This window comes from Neopelma chrysocephalum, unplaced genomic scaffold (assembly GCF_003984885.1).
Source record: "Neopelma chrysocephalum unplaced genomic scaffold, ASM398488v2 Primary Assembly neopelma1_177, whole genome shotgun sequence".
NCBI lineage: Eukaryota > Metazoa > Chordata > Aves > Passeriformes > Pipridae > Neopelma > Neopelma chrysocephalum.
Window position 1 is genome coordinate 329,566 of NW_020897839.1, and position 20,265 is coordinate 349,830.

General features: G+C 41.7%; 1 long non-coding RNA gene across 3 annotated transcripts in view; it reads left to right on the top strand.

Moving 5' to 3' along the window:
• LOC113976641 overlaps window positions 1-18,731 on the top strand; it is a 93,674-nt gene extending 74,943 nt beyond the window's left edge. For all 3 annotated transcript variants that reach the window (XR_003537133.1, XR_003537136.1, XR_003537134.1), the window contains one exon: window positions 18,629-18,731. This is a non-coding gene — a long non-coding RNA (uncharacterized LOC113976641). The remainder of the gene's footprint in view (window positions 1-18,628) is intronic.
• Window positions 18,732-20,265: the final 1,534 nt, after the last annotated feature.

A 20,265-nucleotide genomic window follows, 5' to 3' on the forward strand; every position in this document is an offset into this window, starting at 1 on the left:
GTAATCTGTTATTCCTTTTCATGTCCATCACATTTCAAGTTCATTCCAGGTAATTACGTGGCAGCTGGAAAGGATCCACTCCCGAGCAGCCTGTGGAGCAGCCTCTAAAAGCTCTTAAGAGGTAAAAAGCCCCTCTGAAGGGAGAGGTGCCCCTGTGACTCTTTCAAGTGAGGCACCATCGTACTTAAATCCCCAAAGGTTTGGGTGCAGCTGTCAGGGAAAGGGTTTCACTGAGCTGTGTCTCTGCAGGGCTGGGCTGCACTGCCCTGCTGGGGGGGACAAACCACAGGAGCAGCTCAGCAAGGATCGCTGGGGCTCAGGGCAAGGTCACACTTGTCACAGAATCACAGAATCACAGAATCAACTGAGTTGGAAAAGACCTCTGAGATCATCAAGTCCAACCCTTGATCCAACCCCGCCGTGGTTCCCAGACCATGGCACTGATGCCACATCCAGTCTCACCTTCAACACCTCCAGGGACGAGGACTCCACCCCCTCCCTGGGCAGCCCATTCCAATGGCTGATCACTCTCTCGGGAAAACATTTCTTCCTAATATCCAACCTAAACCTCCCCTGGCACAGCTGAAGACCCAGCCCCCTTGTCCTACTGCTGCTTCCTGGGAGAAGAGCCCGACCCCCCCCCTGGCTCCCCCCTCCTGTCAGGGAGTTGCAGAGTCAGGAGGTCTCCCCTGAGCCTCCTCTTCTCCAGCCTCAACACCCCCAGCTCCCTCAGCCTCTCCTCATAGCACTTGTGCTCCAGTCCTGCTGCTCCATCCTCCTGGAGAGGAGGTTTAGGTTGTGCTGTAGGAGGGGTTTGTGCTCTGGCCCTTCTCCTTCCAGCCAAGTGTGTGGGAGCAGGAGCCTCAGAAATCCTGCCTGTAGTGAGGTCCTGGAGGCTCCGGGGTCCTGGTGCCTTACAAGACCTTTGTCTTTGATTTAACTCTTCCAGGGAGTGCAATGTGGTGTTTGGGGGTGGGGAAGGATACTTTCCTAAAGGTGTTTTTTTTTTAAAGGTGACTTTCTAGGCTTAGTTCAGGCGTGTGCAAACTGAAATCAGAGAGCCATGGATGTTGTATTTCAATACAGTAAAGGCAGAAGTGTTTGTTCTATGGATCTGAAAAACTCTTGGGTCAGCTTTGCCATTGAACTGCCCTTTCTGTGTGGAATCAAGCTCTTAGTTCAATACTCTCTTTTGGGGAACTGAAAATCAAACTGGCTGTTTTGTTTAAAAATACAGAAATGAATAATTGTGTCAGGAGTTTTTTGAGATCCAGTTTCTAGTTTCCATTAATCTCAAACCCACGCCCTCCCCAGTTGTGTTCCTAACTGTCTCCTTGTAGAAATGAACTACAATTTTAGAATATTTCTGAGAAAAATACATTTGGCTCCATAGATAAACATCTATATTTTTATATATGCCGATACATTTATTGTGATGGTGATTTTTCTGTTGTTCTGTGGGTGTTTTGTTCTGTTTTGTTATAAGGATTTCACTCTCTAGAAGGCTGGGAAGGAATTCAGAATCTGAGATGCTGCTTTGCCATATCCCTCAGCTGTACCTGAACAGCCCTTGGTGTTCTCCTGGTGTTCTCTGTGTCTCTCCAGTATCTGTTCAGTGTCAGCTGGGTTTGACTTCCAGCCTTGCTGAAGCAGGAACCTGAGTTTGGAGCCAGAGAGCAGCAGCTCAACACACCATTTTTTTCTTGAAATTGCTTATTTGAGTTTGGGATGCTTCTGAGATAGAGACACTGCAACATATTTATGCTGCAAATACCCTCCAAAACCCTACAACAAAAAAAAGCAGCTTTTAAACTTAAGCTAAGAATTTGTGCAAGAAACTCAGGGAATTCAGTACCACTGTTTACTTGGTACTGTGTAGGTCTGCAATGACATTTGTGCAGTTGCTACATTTGGATCTTGTACTGGGGACATTCGGACTTTTCCCCATCAGTAAGGACATGATGAAGGTGCCTCCTTCCCAGTCCTGGTTGGTGTTTATTTCCATGAAAATAGAGTTGGTGTTTGGCTACCAATTTCATGTGCTGGATTTCTGCTCCCAAGAAATTCCAGTGATATTAACCTGACAAATAACCAGTTGTTGCTCGTGATATTTCAAAAAATAAGAAGGAACAAATAGAAATGTGTGGACTTAGATCTGCTAAACCTGAGAGTTTTCTAATGGTGGCTTAAACCTCAGAGATACAACTCCAATCAGCCCTGGGGTTGATTCCTAAGATGGTGTTAATGATTGTGTCAGCTTAGTAACAAAAAAAAAGTCAACCACATTTTAATACTTCCTTCAGCTGTCTCTTGCTCTAAACCAGAAAACTAATTATAAGAATATTCTCATGCTTTAAACGTGACGATGGATGACTGATGGCAAACATGTAATTAACTGATGCAGAAGTTGACATAAGACAGTTGGCACCAATTTTTTATACATTATTATATGAAGACATGTAGTGAAGCAATTAGTCCTTCATTAGTCCGAAGTTATTTCAAAAGCTTTGAAATACTTGTGTGGTTAATTTTTAATCATCAAGGAAATGTATCTTCTAATGGTGTTAACTTCAGGGACTTAAATTAAATGCACTCCCAGGAGACTCATTCCAATCAGACAAACGGCCCCCACAGCCCGGGGCCGTGGAAGCTTTGCAGGAGCTCCGGGGGCTCAGCAGGGAGGAGGCTCGGGAAGGTTCTCCTGATGTTTTCACTGGTTTGTGCCTGTGGAGGGCTGGCAGAGGTGCTGTGTTGGGGCACACAGGGACAGGAGCTGTCCACACCCACCCCACTGCCTTTGCAGGGCCACCTGCACTGACACCTTGGCTTTGTAGCCTCCGGAGCCAAGAGTTGCAAACCAGGCTTACACATTCCTGGGTGTTCCTGGGTGTTCCACCCCTGCTCTGCCTTTCATGGCTAAAAACGGTGCTGAAATGTAACCTGGGTGAGGATTGGCAGCTGCTGAGCCAGGGACAGGGCATTGTGCCCAGGATTCCTTTGGGATTCTTATCTTCAATTTGTTTTCCTGTTCTGAGCTGGTTTTGTGATGAACCTGTTATGAAGTTTAATGTCTCCTCATCTTGAAGATTGGTTTTTTTTAAGGAACTTCTGAAAAGATTATCTCCTTTGGCTCTCATTGGCAGTTTGTCACCTTCTTTCCTCTTCAGGACCTTTTAAAATCTCTCCTTCCCTGGGCTGGAAACAATAAACAGAACAGATGTGCAATGCAGTGTGTTGTGTGGAGGGTCCTCGTTTCGTGCAAAATCTTTATAAAAAACCCTTTATAACTTATATGTGTGTTGTGAAATGATGGATGGCATCTATAAAAGAGACAGACAGCAGGAAACTGAGTTAGCAAAGGTTGAAGGGGGCTTGGAGCAACCTGGTCTGGTGGAAGGTGTCCCTGCCCATGACAGGGGGTGGGACTGGATGAGCTTTAAGGTCCCCTCCAACCCCAACCAGTCTGAGATTCCATGAAACAAAACCGTGCAGTAAAAAGAACCTGTTGTGTAAAAGCTGGAGAACTCAGGGAAAAACACTTTCCAAATGTAGATGTCCTATAAAACATTTTGTTCATAAATTTTAACAGATTTCTGAATAAGTAATGAAAACACGTTCTGGAATAAGACCAATCCTGCTGATCTGAACATGGCTGGAGTCTGCATGGAATGGGTTTTTTTGTGTATCACAGAAATCTTTCTCAATGTACTACAAGCATTAAAACTGGTTTAGGTCATCAGCTAACATAAATTGAAGTAGGGAAAAATTATAGAACACCTGGACCTTTGAAACAGATATCATACCCTTCTTTTTATTTATTTCAGTAGCAATAATTTGTAATCCAACTTTCATTATTATTTATCTAATGCTGCCAGGAGAAGAGTATTTTCTCACATCATGTTTCAAGATGTACCTTTTCCCACCAATTTTCCTCAAATGCATTTTTTGGTGTGCTGAAATGAACAGTGTCACCTTGTATTCTTTCATCTGGGTGGCAATTAGCCATTGGTGTCATAAGATCACTATGCCCCAAAGATTTGAGAATGCAGCATTCAGGTATTCAGAGGCAGGCTCTGAGGAGATGCTTTTGGTAGGAATGGGCTTTCAACTCCTTTTGTTAGACAGAAATAAAACTTCTTTGTGGAAGTGGCTGCACTCAACACCTGTGAACAGAACTAGATAATTATATTTCCTGATGCATTTGTAGCTTTAGGACACACCTCACTTACACTTGGTGGAGGGGGAATGAGGAAAAAAAGGAATTATATTGGTCATGTTTGAAGCTGCACAAGATTTGCTTCCAGTATGGAATTTTGTGCTCTGAAGCAGATGACATGTCCTGAGATGCACGGGGAGTAGAGGCTGAGGATGTTCATGGGGGATTGGAGACTCAAAGGAAGAGAATCTTATTAGGATTTTTAGTTTCTAAATGCTTTCCATACGTTTTAAAAAAGTTTTGAAACAGATTTAGGAGCGGTTCTACTGGTATGAAGTGGTTAGCTTATTTGAGATTGAATGGCAAATAGTAGTGCAGACAAGTGGAATTCATGTGAAAATGAGTTAGCAGGAAAACAGACCTTAGGCAGCACTATATATATTAAAAAAAATCCAAACAAACAAACAAAGAAACCCCCCAAAAACCCAGAAGAGCCAGAAGAGTGGCTGTGCTTATTTGTGCTTTGAAGTCTCCAGGAGTTCAGTGTACTCAGCCTTTAAAAGACCAAATCCTATTTGTGTGGGAGACCAAACTTTCAGTCTCCAGGCTTGTGGCTGTTCCAGGATAAGCTGCTGGCTGTGAACCACTGCTGGGGAAACCCCCACAGGCCTCTGCCTCTGCATGAGGTTAAATGAGAATTTTGGGAGGAAAATGATCTTTTAATTTTCCTTTTATTTTTTTCCCTCCTCCTATTGTCCTGGCCATCTGCATCCTCCAACCAGAGGAGAGGGAAAATGCACCATAAAGCACTTGGAGTGGGTTGGTGAGTCTAGGAAAGTCTTTAAAAGGGATGGCTCTTTTTTTCAGAGAAAAGTAGTGAAGTTGTTTATTAGTTTCCAAAGGGAACTTAATTTGCTCTGAAAAAAATCAGTGGTGCCAGTCAGTCCTGTGCCTGTCCTGTGCCATAACTCGGTGTGTCCAACACAGAGGGGAAGGATAGAGCAGAGAACTCAAGGGGAACAGAGCACTGAGAGAGGGCAAGGAGCAAACCCTGGGCTGGTGGCAGGACAGGTCTGTGTGGGCTCTGCTCTTGGTTGCTCAGGGGTGCTCTGGAGGGTCAAAATGGGCTTCCAGCTGATCCCCAGGGATATGTGAGTGGAGCACAGGGCTGGGTGGGAGGCACAGGGCAGGAGCAAAAGCAGAGCTGCTTCAGGTGCCCAAATGGATCCACTGGTGACAGGTTTGTTTGCAGTGTGCAAATACCTAAAACTTATGCTCACACTTGAATAAGTCCATAGAGATGAGATAAATAATTCTGCAAAACTGATGGTCAGTGCCTATAATTTTTAATTTATCAAGCAGGTGGAGAAAAGGAAGAATGCTGGATGTTTTCCCCTTGGATGACACACAAGGTTACTGATGACACAGGCATTATTTTCCCTCACGTTGATGCCAATGTTGAGTGTTGTATTTCATAAGATATTTTAAGCAGGACAGACTTGATGTTATGGAAATGGAAAAACGTCAGTCATGCTGGTATTAGACCAGGAGAGAAGAATGACAAGTGATATTAAGTGACAAACTCAGTACTTAACACCAAATACTGCAGTTTGTTCCATTTTCAGTGTTTTTACTCTGAATATTTAAAAACTTACTTTTTAAAATCAGAAATAAACCAGTGGCAGTTGTCTTTACTCTCCAGTCTTTATTCCTGTCCTAGGGAAGGTCATTGCACAGTGCTAAAGAGGAATGATTTGGAGTGTACAAATTCAGTACTGTGAATTTTCTATTTTGATCCTCTACATTAAATTTCTGGGCTGTGTTTTGTGCTGGGAAGGATCTCCTGAAGTTTTTGACATGTCATAAATACAGACCAGGGTCCAGCTTGGCCATGGTGATGAACATCTGGAACAATGTCAAGTCTGAGAGGGTTGGGCAGGAGTTTTTAAAGCTCTTGGGGTGGTGGAATCCATAGTCCTGTCCCACACCTTATTTAAGCAGAAACCTCAGTAATATTGTTGGATGCTGAATGGAGTGTCGAGTTTGACTTTTTTTAAAAATAATTTTTTGAAATAATTTTGAAAAAAAATCTTAGTTTTGGATTAGCTGGTTATTTTAATTGTGTGTAGGGTGTTTAATTCTATTCTATAAGGATAATTTTAGTACTAGCCATGCTGGGCTCTATTAGTGCTTGTAACAGTAATTTGGTGAATAATTTCTTTAACAAAAAAATAGACATTCTTCTCTGTTGGAAAGCAGGTATTTTTCTTTTCTTTTTCAAATATAATTTGTAGCTGGACTTTTCTGCTTTTCTCTTCAAGTGGGGAATTCGTCACTTGTGGTGACAAGAACACTTTTGCTTGAATGAAGAATTAATTGGAGACTCAGTTAATGGTCATTTATTGGAATGACCAATAGACTCCTGCAGAAATGAGTATGAAGCCCAAGTTACTGAACTCTAGTGCCCTCTGAGGGCATCCTGTGCTCGTTTTGGCTTGGTATTTATAAAATTACCTGGGAATAAATTCAGTTCTTCAATGTGATGATTGAAACCCAAATTTACCAGAACTTTAAAAATTACAGAAGTTTTTTTCTTGATGTTGAGGAACAGAAACTACTGAAATATCTGAGCAAGAGAAATGGAAGGAGAGCACAGAAAGCTCTCACAGAACTGTTGGAACAGATTGAAGTGAGGCTGGTACCTAAAGCACCCTCTACCTTTGTGCCCTTTCAAAAGGGATCCTTTCTTCCTGTGATTTTGGGTCACTAAATCTCTGTAGTTTTCTCTTTTGCCTTTCCTGAGAGGCTTCCATGAAGTTTCCACTCCTCTGTGACCATGGAAGGGGGGGTTGGAATGAGATGCTCTTTAAGGTGCCTTCCAACCCAAACCATTCCATGGTTCTGCTCTGGGTGTACAAATCAATAATGCCAGGGGCAACCTTTGGATTTGTACCATATATATATATATAATATAAGTAATTCATTGGGGGTTTTTGCACCATCAAAATTGCATTCCTTGTTTTTTGAGGATTGAAGGTTGAATAATTTTCAATGTACCTCATGTCCTACTGAAACTGGGTCCATGTGAAGGGCTTCCATAATGCCTTTCTCCAAGGAGAAACTGCACTCCTTTATTTCCCTGGGTTTGTTGTTGGCTTTGCCACCTCGATGAAGGTACAAGGGGATCTGGGAATGTGCTCATAATTCACTTTTAAATTTCTGTTCTCTGTAAAAACACATGGACCTTGTTGGAAGTGGAGCACTGTGGGCAGGCTCAAAGAGTGCAGCCCACACCATGTGTGGATTAGGAAAACTCTATTGGCTTGCAAAAGGTCCAGGGAGATTAGTTAAAAATTGATTACAAATTAGCAGCAGGCACAGCAGCCAAGGCTGGAGTGAAGTGTGTGATTTGTTTATGTTTACCTAATCATAATTTAATTTTTTGCTGTTAATACCTAATGCCAAACCAGTTTCCTAAGATCATGAATTCCCAGCGTTTTGAAGATTCCAAGAGAATAAGTGATAAAAACAGTCAGAGGAAAACATGACTGTGCTCTACTGCACAGTCCAGACTTTAGAACAGAATTCTCACATGCAAGACGTTAATGACTGAAATTAAAAAGCTGCTTTGTCTTCAAATAGAGTCTCGAGAGTTCTGAAAAAAATAAATATTTTGTTACCAAATCCATTTTCTAGTTTTTATTTACCTTTGTTACTCTTCAGAGATCTCCTTGAAGCTCACTTGGCTGCTGGACCACTGAGGTGTTTATGTTTCTATGCATTTGACTTTGTTTTTCCACAAACTGAGATATTTTACTAGTAAGATTTTTCTCTTTGGAGTTAGATTCTGTCTCACTCCCCTGCTCTTTTACTCGTATGAGTATCAAAACACAACCTGGAGTGTTTCAGCCATCATGGATTTGAGCACAGCAAGATGTGCCCTGAGCAGGACTGAGGGGACTCCTCATGCCCTCAGTCCCTGGTTTAGAGCCAAGACACCTGATGCAGGATTTGAGTGGTGCTTTTTCTTGGCTTCAGAGGAAACCAGAGCAACTCCTGGCTCTTCACCAGTCAAACACCTTTACACCCCAACTCTCCAGCACACTGAAGGCACAGATAACAGTCTTTGATCTTCCATGTCATCCCTGGCCATCCCTCCTTTCCTCAGTCATGTTGAATTGAGAAGATTAAGTTCATATTCACTTGATTACCAACTAGAAGGTGTTTTCTTCTTCTTAAACACCTAGAATTGTGCATAATGCAAGTCCTAATTCAGAGCAGCCTTTCCTGACAACAAAAAAACCCCAAGCACATGAATGCTGACATGAAAGACACCTTGTGTGCTGAGTTCAGTTCTCCTCCTTGAACACACTCCCACTTGTCCACGTGGAGAAGAATAGCTCTGCCAAAGTGGAGCTGGAACTCAAACAGCTCAGTCAGGCCAGTGAAATATAGTTATTTATGCTATTACACAGCAAATATTTAAGTAGTTAGAAGAATACAGGTCAAAAGTACTGATGGTGAACCAGTGCATTCTGTGTTCTCCTCCCCCAGAATTTTTGGTATAACTTTATCAATAGATATATTCTCTATATGCTCAGCAAACATACCTGTGCACAAGTCTCTCACAAAGCAAGCCAGGTCCTCTTTTAATAAAGCAATTAAACCATCACCCATTTCTTCCAAGTTATTATTGCCACTGGAAACATAAATGATGAAAAACTCTCCAAGGCTGTTTGCAAATACTGAACTTGACTTTCAAAGTTAGGCACCAATCCATGGAAACAAACCAATGTGGAACAGAAATCCCTGTGACATATCCAAACATCCTGCAGGCAGCAAGTGCCTTCTCCACGGTGTCTCATGATTCACAGCCTTACAAGCAAATGCCTTCTCATATGATGGATATGGGTAATAACTTAAAATAGTTGTTATAGCTACTCATGTGCCTTCAATTCTACATTTAATAGGCCATGGGTACACATGGAGAAGCTCTGAACACTCAGTATTGGTGCATTAATTTAGCTGAAAGCTGGGTTACTGGCAAGCCAGAAGTAACACTGATGCTAATCTTACTTCTGATTCCCAGGGAATTAATACTGAACAATGTACATTACTAAGAATTGCTAATTTGGGGATTTCTTCTTTTCTTGGTACTTCACTGTTCTTCAAATATCTTTGGACAAAGACATATCCTTCCTGTCAGAATTTCAGATCTTTGTTTCAGCACAGAGCTGAAATTATCTAAGACAGAATCTAACTCTAAAATAATGAAAGTTGTCAAAACTTACTCCAGTGGAAGGATACAGTATTCACTCCTCTCTTCCTTAGCATCCAGACCTGGGTTTGGCTGGAGTGAGTTTGTAGTGCAGTTACTGACAGGGACATTGTTATCAAGAATGAACCAATCAAGCTGCAGTTGGTGAATGTGTGTTAAATCATCCTAGTGATGACATCAGAAGTTTGCATTGTGCCAATATACATGGAAAATATGGGATCTGTTTATGGAGTAATGCAGAAATAATGTGGATTAGTTTCTATAACAATACCAGACCCAGACCAGAACATTTCCCTGCAGTGCTATGAGTGTTGGGGAAGGAGAACCATACCCTGCAAAAATATAAGTGAGAGGGCAAAGGGAGGGTGAGAAGCAAGTGCTTAAATGTGGATTCTTTTCTAGGTTATAGCTCATTTATCTTGAATAGTCTGTTGGCCCTAAATGTCTGGAATAATGTCATTACATGGGAATTCCTTGGGGAAATGAAAACTGTCCAGTACAAAGGACCTTGGTGGTTTAGGGGTGTTGGGTTTTGCCCCTTTTTTTTTCCTGGGCATGATAATTAGCTGAATGCTAAACTGGGTAGAAAATGCTTTCTTCATTCTTCATAGTGATAAAACATCTGCAGTTGAAAACTTGTCTAAGTAAGAGAAATTTAGGTGTCCATTTAGATTGTTTTTGTTTTTGTAGTTTGAATGATGTGTTACTGATTTATTATGTATTAGTATGAATGATGTATTAGTGTTTTTACACTGACTGAAAAAATTACAGCTAAATTAGGGAGTCTTTAATCTTCAGTAATTAAATTATGAATTGATTTCACAACAAAAGATTAAGATGTGTAGATGTCTTCTAGAATAGCTTGATAATGAATATCTGAATACTTAACAGTAAGAACACATTGGGATTTTTCTAGGAAAGATAAGAAAAAGGTATAGGGTACTGTAAAAGGAAAATTAAATATGTATTCTTTTCACACTGAGGCAATTTCAAGAATAGTATAATGACTAAGAGTATTAAACATTCTTAAACTCATACACAGAGGTATGGCAAATGAATATGATTTCATTTATTCTATGGAGTTGTGCTAACTGAACAAAAGCCTCAGTGAGCCAAGTTCTATTGAGATTTAAATAGATCTGAGTTGAAAAAGAATAAAGTGTGAGGTGAGAAACCAGCTGGTTTGTGTGTTGTAGAGCTACATGGCAGTGTTTCCATCCCTGAGTTGCTTCTCCCTATATTTTAGGGTTTCATTGTTCCCCTTGGAACATTGTTTCCCAGTCCCCAATACCCCTGCATGTCTCATAAAGAGTTTTTTAAAGAAAAATAGTCTGAGTCCTTTGTGTGTCTCTGAGCTTTAAAAGCACACAGTGAGGTGGAAAACCCGCCCAAGTTTACCTGCCTCAAGTCAGACAAGATTTATTATGGTAGTGCCTCTCTGTTCTGACCCCAAGGGCAGGTTCTCCTAACACACAGAGGGGTATCAGAGGGAAGCCCATGGGGCAAAGGACAGTCTGCTGGGGCCTGCCCTGGTGAGGAATGGCTGGGAGGGGGGAGCAAAGCCAGGGGAGAATCTCTAGACAAAACTTAAGGTGTGAGAGCTGGAAGGAGTGACAAGAAAGATTTCCCTCTGTGCAGCAGGATTGGGGATCAAAATAGAGGGTTACTTTTCCAGGCGTGTCTCAAACAATTTGGGTCAAAATCCTCCCTGGTGTAAGGCCCTGAGAATACAGAGGAGTTACCCTGGGTTAAACTTGTCCTCAGAGTGTCTTGGGCAAGGGAAGAATTCTAGCTTTGAAGAAAGCAAGCCAGACAGATTTATTCTCTTTTAAGTATCTCCTCCTACACGGTTGTACCCTTTTCTCTGCGTTAAAAGTTTTTACCAGGAAGGCCCTGGTTTTGGCAGCCATCTGTCAGCCCTGCGAGAAAAAAGAGCAGGATTGCTGAGGGCTGAGCTGAGAGCTCTGAAGAAAGCCTGAAAAGAACTGTCCACTTTTAAGCTGACCTACATTTAATTATAGGGTTAGAGCTTTTAAGTGGGCACTGGGATTTGAGATTGGATGAAGCTGCAATTCCTGTAATAGCCTGCAGAACGTGGGCATTGTGAACTCCTGTTTATTCAGAATTGATGTTGTGTCTGACATTGCCCAACTGTGCAAAGCCTCATGCAGCAGAATAACAATGACAAAAAAAGCAGAACTTGTCAGTTTAAGATAAGTTTAAATCCTTTACAAATATAGTGAGTTTAATATATGTGTTAATAAGAGTGTCTAGAGCTTTTATTTCATACTCTGGTTGTTGCAGCAGAGCTGAGTGAGGGTTGTTAAAATGCTGTGATCTTTGGACATTGGTGAGCTGTTGCTAAAAAAACCTCAAACACCCAAAATTGTTCAGAGGCTGAGTTAGTTACTGTCATTGCTCAGTCCAGGGAGACCTGAAACGAGGAGCCTCTTCCAGATTAATATCAGGATAAATGAGGCACTATGGTAATGGCAGAACTTGCTGAAATGACATATTTTCTTATAAAGATGGTGACCACTGCCTTGAGAGGCTGAACTAATTTAACACTTGAGTGCACTGAAGGAGCAAAATTCTGGATACTACACAGGCATTGTAGCTTGACTTTTTGCCACAGAGTCAAATTGTTATAGAGAATGCTTTTGGTCCCTGACTGCATATCCTGCTCCGTGCAGTGAGGGGGTTCTGTGCAAGGCAGGGGCCTTTCCTGACATCTGACATTCCTGACATGGAATTGGAAAAGGACCTTCCATCAGACAGGTAGCAGGAGATAAGTAAGTCTAAGGAATATTTAGGTTCTTAAAACTTTCCCTTTCCATGTTGACTACATGCTTGGATCCCAGATTTATAATTACCTGGCAGGTACAGAAAGTACTGAAACCAAAATGTTTTGTCTATTAATAGTACACTTTTACATTTAATTCTCCTTTCTCCTGCTTATCCCCAAAACACAGGGTTGTCAGCCAAAAAAAATACTGATTTTCATGAGCAAAAATATTTTCCAAACATTTCTGAACACTCTCAGTATTGTTTGCCTGACTTAACTCGGCAATGAAAAATGCAATGTGAGAGAAAATATGACTGAAATTGGGAACGAGGTGTGGGACTTCTACTTTTTCATTCCCTGATAACAAGTTCAGTGCTTCATATCAGCTCCTTACTGGCAAAGGAACTGTGGATTTGTATTTAAGGATACAGCTATCTTAAAACATGAAAATTGAAGTTATTTGTCGATGATCAACATCTCTTTGAGCAAACCTATGCACAGAAGAGTTCTCTCAGTTCTGTCAGACCCAATAATTGAAAATACCTAGTTAGAGAGAAACACTTCAATGATTAAATAGTCAACACTGCTTGGGGTATAGAAGTAGTAACTACAATAACATCTCTGTGTCTGGGCCACTTGCCAGTGAGAGTCTCACATGAAAATTGATGAGTAAGCAGCAAGTTTAATACTGCAGCTTTCACTGCTTCACTGCTACCACTGGAAAGCGTATGAGAAATACATTATCCTCTTGCAATATATTTATAGACAAACCAATTTCAGAATTAGACCTTTTATTTTCGTGTTCTGCTCTGCCATCATCAGGAATACATTCTCTGCTTTTTGAGACAAATGTACAGCTCAACAAATAGTATTGACCATGTAATTCTTATTTTTGTGATTTGGACTTTATTGACTGTAAGAAAACTGTTTTCCATTTCTGTCCTTCAAAATAAGAAGGAGAGAAAGGAGTAATCCCATGATATTGTTGTGGTTCAAGCCATGGCACCTTTGGCCTTGTTTAAAGAAGAGTAATGTTATGCAGTATCACTGCTGAATGCAGGGGCCACTTCTTTGTTTCCTCACCTCCTTTTTTAAGCTTTGTAATGTGATCACAGTCAGCTCTGTCAAACAGCATTCCTTCTCAGTTTGTTGGACTCCTGTGAAGACGGTGTTGAATCCTCACCTGAGCTAAAGGAAAGGTGGATAACCTTCAGTGTGGTTCCTTTGTTTCATCTGTAGGACCGGGATGCTGGTTTGAGGCAGAATTCCTCCCCCTCACTTGGAAGCAGCAGCATTCCCAGCTTCTGGAAGCATGGAGTCAGTTCCTTCAGTGCTGTGAGTGGCTGTGGAGCACCTGAGCTGTGGGAAGATGAACAAACCTTCCTACAGCTTCTTCTTACCCACAGAGGCAGAATCCCATGTTGGGTATGTGGGCAGAGCATCCTGAGATGCTGTTCCAGAGTAAATGCCACAGGATGCACTCCCAAAAACACAGGATCATATTTTTGCAGCTGGACATTGTTACGTGCCATTTCAGTCTCTCAGAGCAGGAAAGGAAAGCATCCTTTCCCCCTGTTTGATCTTGTGCTGTGTGCAGATACAGTTTGAAACATAAGTGGCACAGCTTCTCTTTGCTGATTGCTGGTGAGCTGTACCTGGGGTTTATCATTATTCATTCCTTTTAGAAGTGTACAAATTGAAACTGCATTTGAATCATATTTGCTCTGTGTGGAAGATGCAGCTGCAGTACAGTTCAGGCTGATGTGAAAGCAGAAGGGGAGGCTGGGACTGCTGGCCTTGTGTGCTGGAAACACACAGAGGAGTTTATCATCTTACTTAAAGGGAAATACATGTGGCTTTCAGGTGCTGGGTCCAAAAAGGATTGTACCATGTTACAGCAGATCTATTGAGGTCCAGATGTCCATCATCAGGCTGGAAATAACATAAGGAGAGCAGCACTTATTGTCATGCCCTGTGAATTTTGTACCATTTTAGAGCAGCCTGGGAAATGTGAGGAGAAAAATGGTGCTGCAGAGTGGGAGGCCAGTTGTGGGAGGTTAAAGAAAAGCTGAGTAGGAAGGAGGGGAAAAGCAGCAAGGTAAGGGCAGTGTGTTTGCTGCAGGGAGGGGGAGGCTTCAATCAACTGCAGCATATTTTGACATGTGCAGGCATTATGAAGAGTCATTATTGTGGCAGTTTTGGGCACCACAATATAAAAAAGATATGAAGCCATTGGAGAGTGTCCAAAGGAGGCCACGAGGATGGGGAAGGGCCTTGATTTGAAGGTGTGTGAGGACACTGAGGGCCCTTGGTGTGTTCAGCTGGAGCAGAGGAGACTGAGGGGAGACCTCCCTGCAGTTCCAATGCCTGGGCAGGGGCAGAGGAGGGGCAGGGACTGAGCTCTGCTCTGGGGGGACCAGGGACAGCAGCCAGGGAATGGCTGGAGCTGTGTCAGGGCAGGCTCAGGTTGGATCTCAGGCAAAGGTTCTTCCCCCAGAGGCTGGTTGGGCACTGCCCAGGCTCCCCAGGGCAGTGGGCACAGCCCCAAGGCTGCCAGAGCTCCAGGAGGGTTTGGATGATCCTCTGGGGCACAGGGGGTGACTCTTGGAGCTGGGCCTGTGCAGGGACAGGGGTTGGACTGGATGATCCTTGTTCTTCCAACCCAGCACATTCTGGGATTCTTGTTCCAGTGTATTCTTAAACATTTAAACTCCATAGTGTTTTTCTTAAACTAACCCACTTGTGATACTGTTGTGAAACCACGGGCACACAGAATGTATCTGGTGTCTGTGCCTCACAGCTAAAGGTTCTGTGCTGCTGTCCCAGCCTGCTCCAGCTCAATCCCTTCCTCCTTCCCTTCTCAGCTTCAGCTCTCTGCTCTGCTTAGCACAAAGTGCAGCTCCTGTTCCTCCTGCTCCAGCTCTTTTTTCCTCATAATGTGCTGTGCTGTGTCTGTGCTGTGCCCACAGGAGCTCTCCCTGCAGCTCCCCCCGTGCTGCTGTCCCTTCCACAGGGAGCTGAGCAGAACATCCACTGAGATTCCCTCCCTCCTCCCAGCACAGCACAAGGAGCTGCAGGATGCAGGGCAGTGCACAGTGGCACTGGATGAAATCAGAGCAGAGCCATGGACAGGAGTCACCTAGGATTCAATAGTTTCATTCTAATATGGGTTTTTCAAAAGCTGCAAGTATGGATTGGTATCTTCTGTCTGACTTTAACTTGATGTGTAGGAGCTGAAACAACAACTATTCCTCAAACTCCATCACTGCTCTCTCCTTTCCCCTGCTGCAGAGACTCCTTTCCCCTGACCAGAGACCACCCAATTTGCTCAACCAAACAAGGGACATCGGGTATAGTTGGTCAGAAATTGGAATAAATCACTTTGTAACTTCATCTCTGGCTTGAATAAACTCAAAACATGAGGAAAAGCCATTAATCTTTTGCCTGTGGTGGGGCAGGAAGGAACATGAGAGGGATTTCACGGGGACCATTAAGCTTGTGATGAGGGTACCTGGAAGGGGTTTTTCCTTACAAAACTGGGCTGCTTTTTTTAATGCACACTGGGGAAGTGAAGGGGAGATCACTGATGAGGAAGAAAAGGAATAATTGCTGTTGTCATGCTAAAAGAACTTTATGAGGACTTCCATTAAATCCTCATGACTTCTAGTTATAGCAGCATCTTCCTCAAGTTAAATTTTTAATTTCTGAACGATCTCATTTTGTCTCCTAACATTGTAGACCACTCAACGTTAAATAAATGCACTGGTTCAGAAAAAATAGCAGGGAAGAACCAAAAAAGCAGTACATTTGTCACTCAGACTTCTGCAAAAAACCTCTTCTCGACATGTATTTGATAATTTAAACAAGTAAGTCTTTATTTGCTATTTATTTGCCTTAAATAACTGAACTTATAATTATTGGATTCCTATAATGACACAAAACTACAGATGTAACATAAACCAGAGGATGTGTCATACTGATTTCTAACAAATACCCACAGAAAGGCACCAATTAATTCAAATGAAACCATTTTCACTGAAATGTGGGTGTGGATAAATAATGCATAGAAACAAAGTCTATTTAATAAAATAGACTTAGAGCTTGCATTTGTATTGCCTTTATCTGTAACACCCAGGCTGACCCTGTGCTCATCGTGTCCCATCTCCTTGCAGTGGTGGCAACAGTCCCTCTGTCCCATCACCCTGCCCAGAGAAATGTCTAAATAACACAATAACAGCAAATTCCAGCTTCTCCTGTAGTATTTCTGCTGCCACCATGGCTGTTTTGGTAGTGGCATAAAAGCAGCAGTTTCCCTTCAAGTCTGTTTTAAATTCATCCCTCTTTCTTCCAGAAAGTTATAGGAATTGAAAATCCATGTCACCAAAAATCAACATCTTAGATTTTAAGTTTTGTGAGTGTCACATTCAAAGTACCAGTTTAGATATTTTTTGAGTGTCCTAATAAATGGTAGGTAATGTAGTAGGACACTCATAAATACACCATATTTGTCTCTTCAAAGGTTTATATGCATATCAGAGAGGGTATGAGAGAGGGTACAATAGAAAAATGATGTTAATAAAAGCAGATTTTGCTTTATCAGCTTGTTTTAGTACATTTACTGATACTTTGTGTTTTACTTCTGTAGGGTTCAGCTGTATTTTAAAAGAATTTATTGTGGGGTTTGTGTTTAATGTAAGAATGAAAACCTGCCCGATGCTTTTTCCTTTGTAAGGTGTAAGCTCAGGGCTTTGTTAATAAGTACTTCTGGCAGAGGAGAACAGTACTGGGAAGAAAACACCGAAATTCTGATGGTACAGCAGTTTCTGTACTCCTGGTTGTGTTCTGTGCCATGTTCTTTGCCATGTTCTGTGCCATGTTCTGTACCATGTTTGTGCCATGTTCTGTGCCATGTTCTGTGCCTCGAGGGCAGTGCTGATGCCCCAGAGCAGAGAGGAGGGGGCTGGCTGGGCAATCCTGTGCTGCACAAGTTTCTGCACAATGGGTTTTTCCTCCCTTAGAATTACCATATTTTCTTTTTCATAGGGACTTTTGTAAAGGGTTTTTTTGCAGCAGAACTGGGTCAGTGCTCTGTTTGCATTGCTAAAATAATGCCTGTAGAGTTCAGAGGTAATGCTGTATCATGTGTGCTGGTTGGGCATTTAATTTGTTAATTACAATTAATTTGTAGCATTAACTGTGGTGAACACGAGTCCTTGTGTTCCATAGAAAAGATGCTGCTTCATCCAGGAGAAATGTCATGCAGAAATAAAGAGGATTTCAGTCATTACCTGTTAGTTCCACCTGTAACCTCACATTGCCACTACCTGCTGTTTGAAGGGAGAATTGTTCGTGTGGCTTAAAAACCCTCTCTGCTCTTGGTGGATGTGAGGAGAAGGATATAAGTAAGATTTTCAGGGCTTCATGATCCACTGCAACAGAAATATTTGTGTCCTTTGAATATTCTCACACATGTTTCTGTGCTGTAACAGAGAAACCTGGGGTTTGTCTGTTCACAGCTTGGTGGTGTTAATGACACATATTTAAACTGGGATTTTGTGGGGTTTTAAAAGATTTTAATTTTAGATTATAGAAACAAAAATTCTTCTTGAAATTCTATGAAAACATTGAGCTTTTTAGTTTGCTTAATGTAAAGTTACATGATTAAAATGTATTTTTGTCTAATCTAACATTTGGGATTAACTGGGTACAATTCTGCCTGTTATATAAATATTTTAGCTTCTATCAGGGCAAAGTTCATGTTTACTTGAATTTCAATCAGTGTTAGGGGGACTTGATTCAATTCATATAATGGTTGCATTGGCTGTTGCTTTGGACCTCTAAAAGCAGAATTTATATAAAATTACTTGATTGCAATCTTCAGAAAATGAGGTTACCTTTTAACTCAATCTCAGTTCTTAAATATCTGCTCCATGATAATACGATCTGCAGGTTTTAACACTGGAATTTAGTCATCTTGTCTGTACTCATGTTTAGTTAATGGTAGATTTTAAAAAAAACAAAACAAAACAAAAAACCAAACCCCATCAGCAACTGAACTTCTGTGTCCAAAAGGATACCTCTGCCAATGTTTTTGAAATGGTGACATTGCATTAAGTATTTCTTCCATCACAAAATGGTACTGAGAAAGAATAACCAGGTGCATCCTGAGTTAATTTGAAATTTTTTACCTGTACCAGAATGAAAACTTTGCTCACTCCTTTTGAAAGCTGTCAAGGTTTTGCTGTTGTTTAGCATAAAAGTGGTTTGTTTTTCCTGAATCATCATGGCAAATGCCAGGTTTGAGGATTTTTTACTTTACAAAAGCTCTTGGAGTTTGTTCATAATTCTCATATCAAAATTCATATTCTGCTATTGCATGGGATATTTACCTGATGTCTGCTCTTTTCAGATTTGCTGTAGGAACATCTGGCTTTTTTCTTCAACAGGAGAGAATCCAAAGAGGAGAAAAACAACTAGACAAAATATCTTAGTTATGAATTGTCGTTTAATAAATGTGCTTTCTCTGGATGATTCATGGATTTTATGATTACATTCAATTATTTTTCAACAGCTCATGCTTCATTTGATCAGGAATTTCAGTCAATGCCAACTGATTAATTATCATTCTGTGAGTAGCCTTTTGTCTAATAAACACTCATAATGAGCATGTTCAGCCTTGGCATCTATAAATGTCAGCCATGTACTAATAAAATACTGGGATGGGATGCTGGAGGTGCTCACCCTATAGCTCTGGTTTTGAGGAGACAAAAAGCAATCTCCTCCCCTTGTCTTCCCCTTTCCATCCCAAGGGGGAGCAGCAAGGGTCAGACTTCCTCAGCCAGGAACAATTCCATCTGCCCTGGAGGAACACTGGGAACTCCACTGGCTTGACCTTCATTTCTGCATGTTTTGCACAATGACTCCTGGAAACTTTCTGGAGTGGCTTTTCCCCCCTGTTTGAAGTGTTCATTTCCATTCTCACTCTGCCAAACCCAAGATCCCCACAAACCCAAGGAACCTGTGACAGAAGCACACCTGGGTGTGACACACGAGGCTGTCGCTGGTGCCCTTTTTGTGTTTAATTACAAAACATCAACACACGTAACCTTTCCAAAGCAAGGCTGGATATTGCTGGAGCAGGGAGAGATATTACAGAGCTGAGAGAGCTGCCTTATGGCTCACAAACACTCTGCTCCTATATACCTTTGAACAGATGGTTCATTTAGGTTCTGGCAGTGTAACTCCACTAATTGCTTTAGACCTTCCATTTTTCTCCTCTATTTGGGACAGAAATGGGCAGTCCTGCCTGCACAGATATGTGAGCATATGAATTGTAAATAAAAACAGAATATGAAGTGTGAAACCATCTTTAATTGTCTGAAGTGATTTTCTTGAATTATCACAAACTGTAGAGAGGAGAAACAATAATGCTTGTCTGGATTTGAACTTGGGGACTGGTTCTGTCTCCAGCCTTGCAGCTGTGTGTGACACCAAAGGCTTCCTGCCCTCTTGCAATGGTGCCTGTGGAAGAGTGGGATGGAGATGGAGTGAGAATTCCCCAGAACATTCTCCCAGCATTCAGGGAGTTGTGACTTTGAGCCCTTCATCACTGGATTTACTCTGTGTGTGTGTTCAGAGGCCTTTGACAGACTTTTTGTTTGTTAATTTAATAGATTTTTGAATATGTATTTTTTTTTAACAATCCTGGCATCCAGCAGCAGAATGTGCCCCTTATCTGTACATTGTGTGAGGAAGTTCAATATTTTTGTTGATTCTGGACACACAAACACACACACGGAGCTGCTCCTCACACTGAAACTTAAAGCTGGTTCACACCTTTACTTCGTTTTCCTGCCCTTCTCTGCACCTCTGTGTGTGTGTCTGAGGGATCTATAGAATCACAGATATAGTCAATGCAATCTTTTGGGAGATGAGGGAACAAAACAGCAAATAGCAGTCAGGATGTGACTGCACATGGATGTCCATTATAAGAATTTTTTTTCCTTATAATTTCTAAGATTTTGATTTATCTTTTTGTCTTTGCAG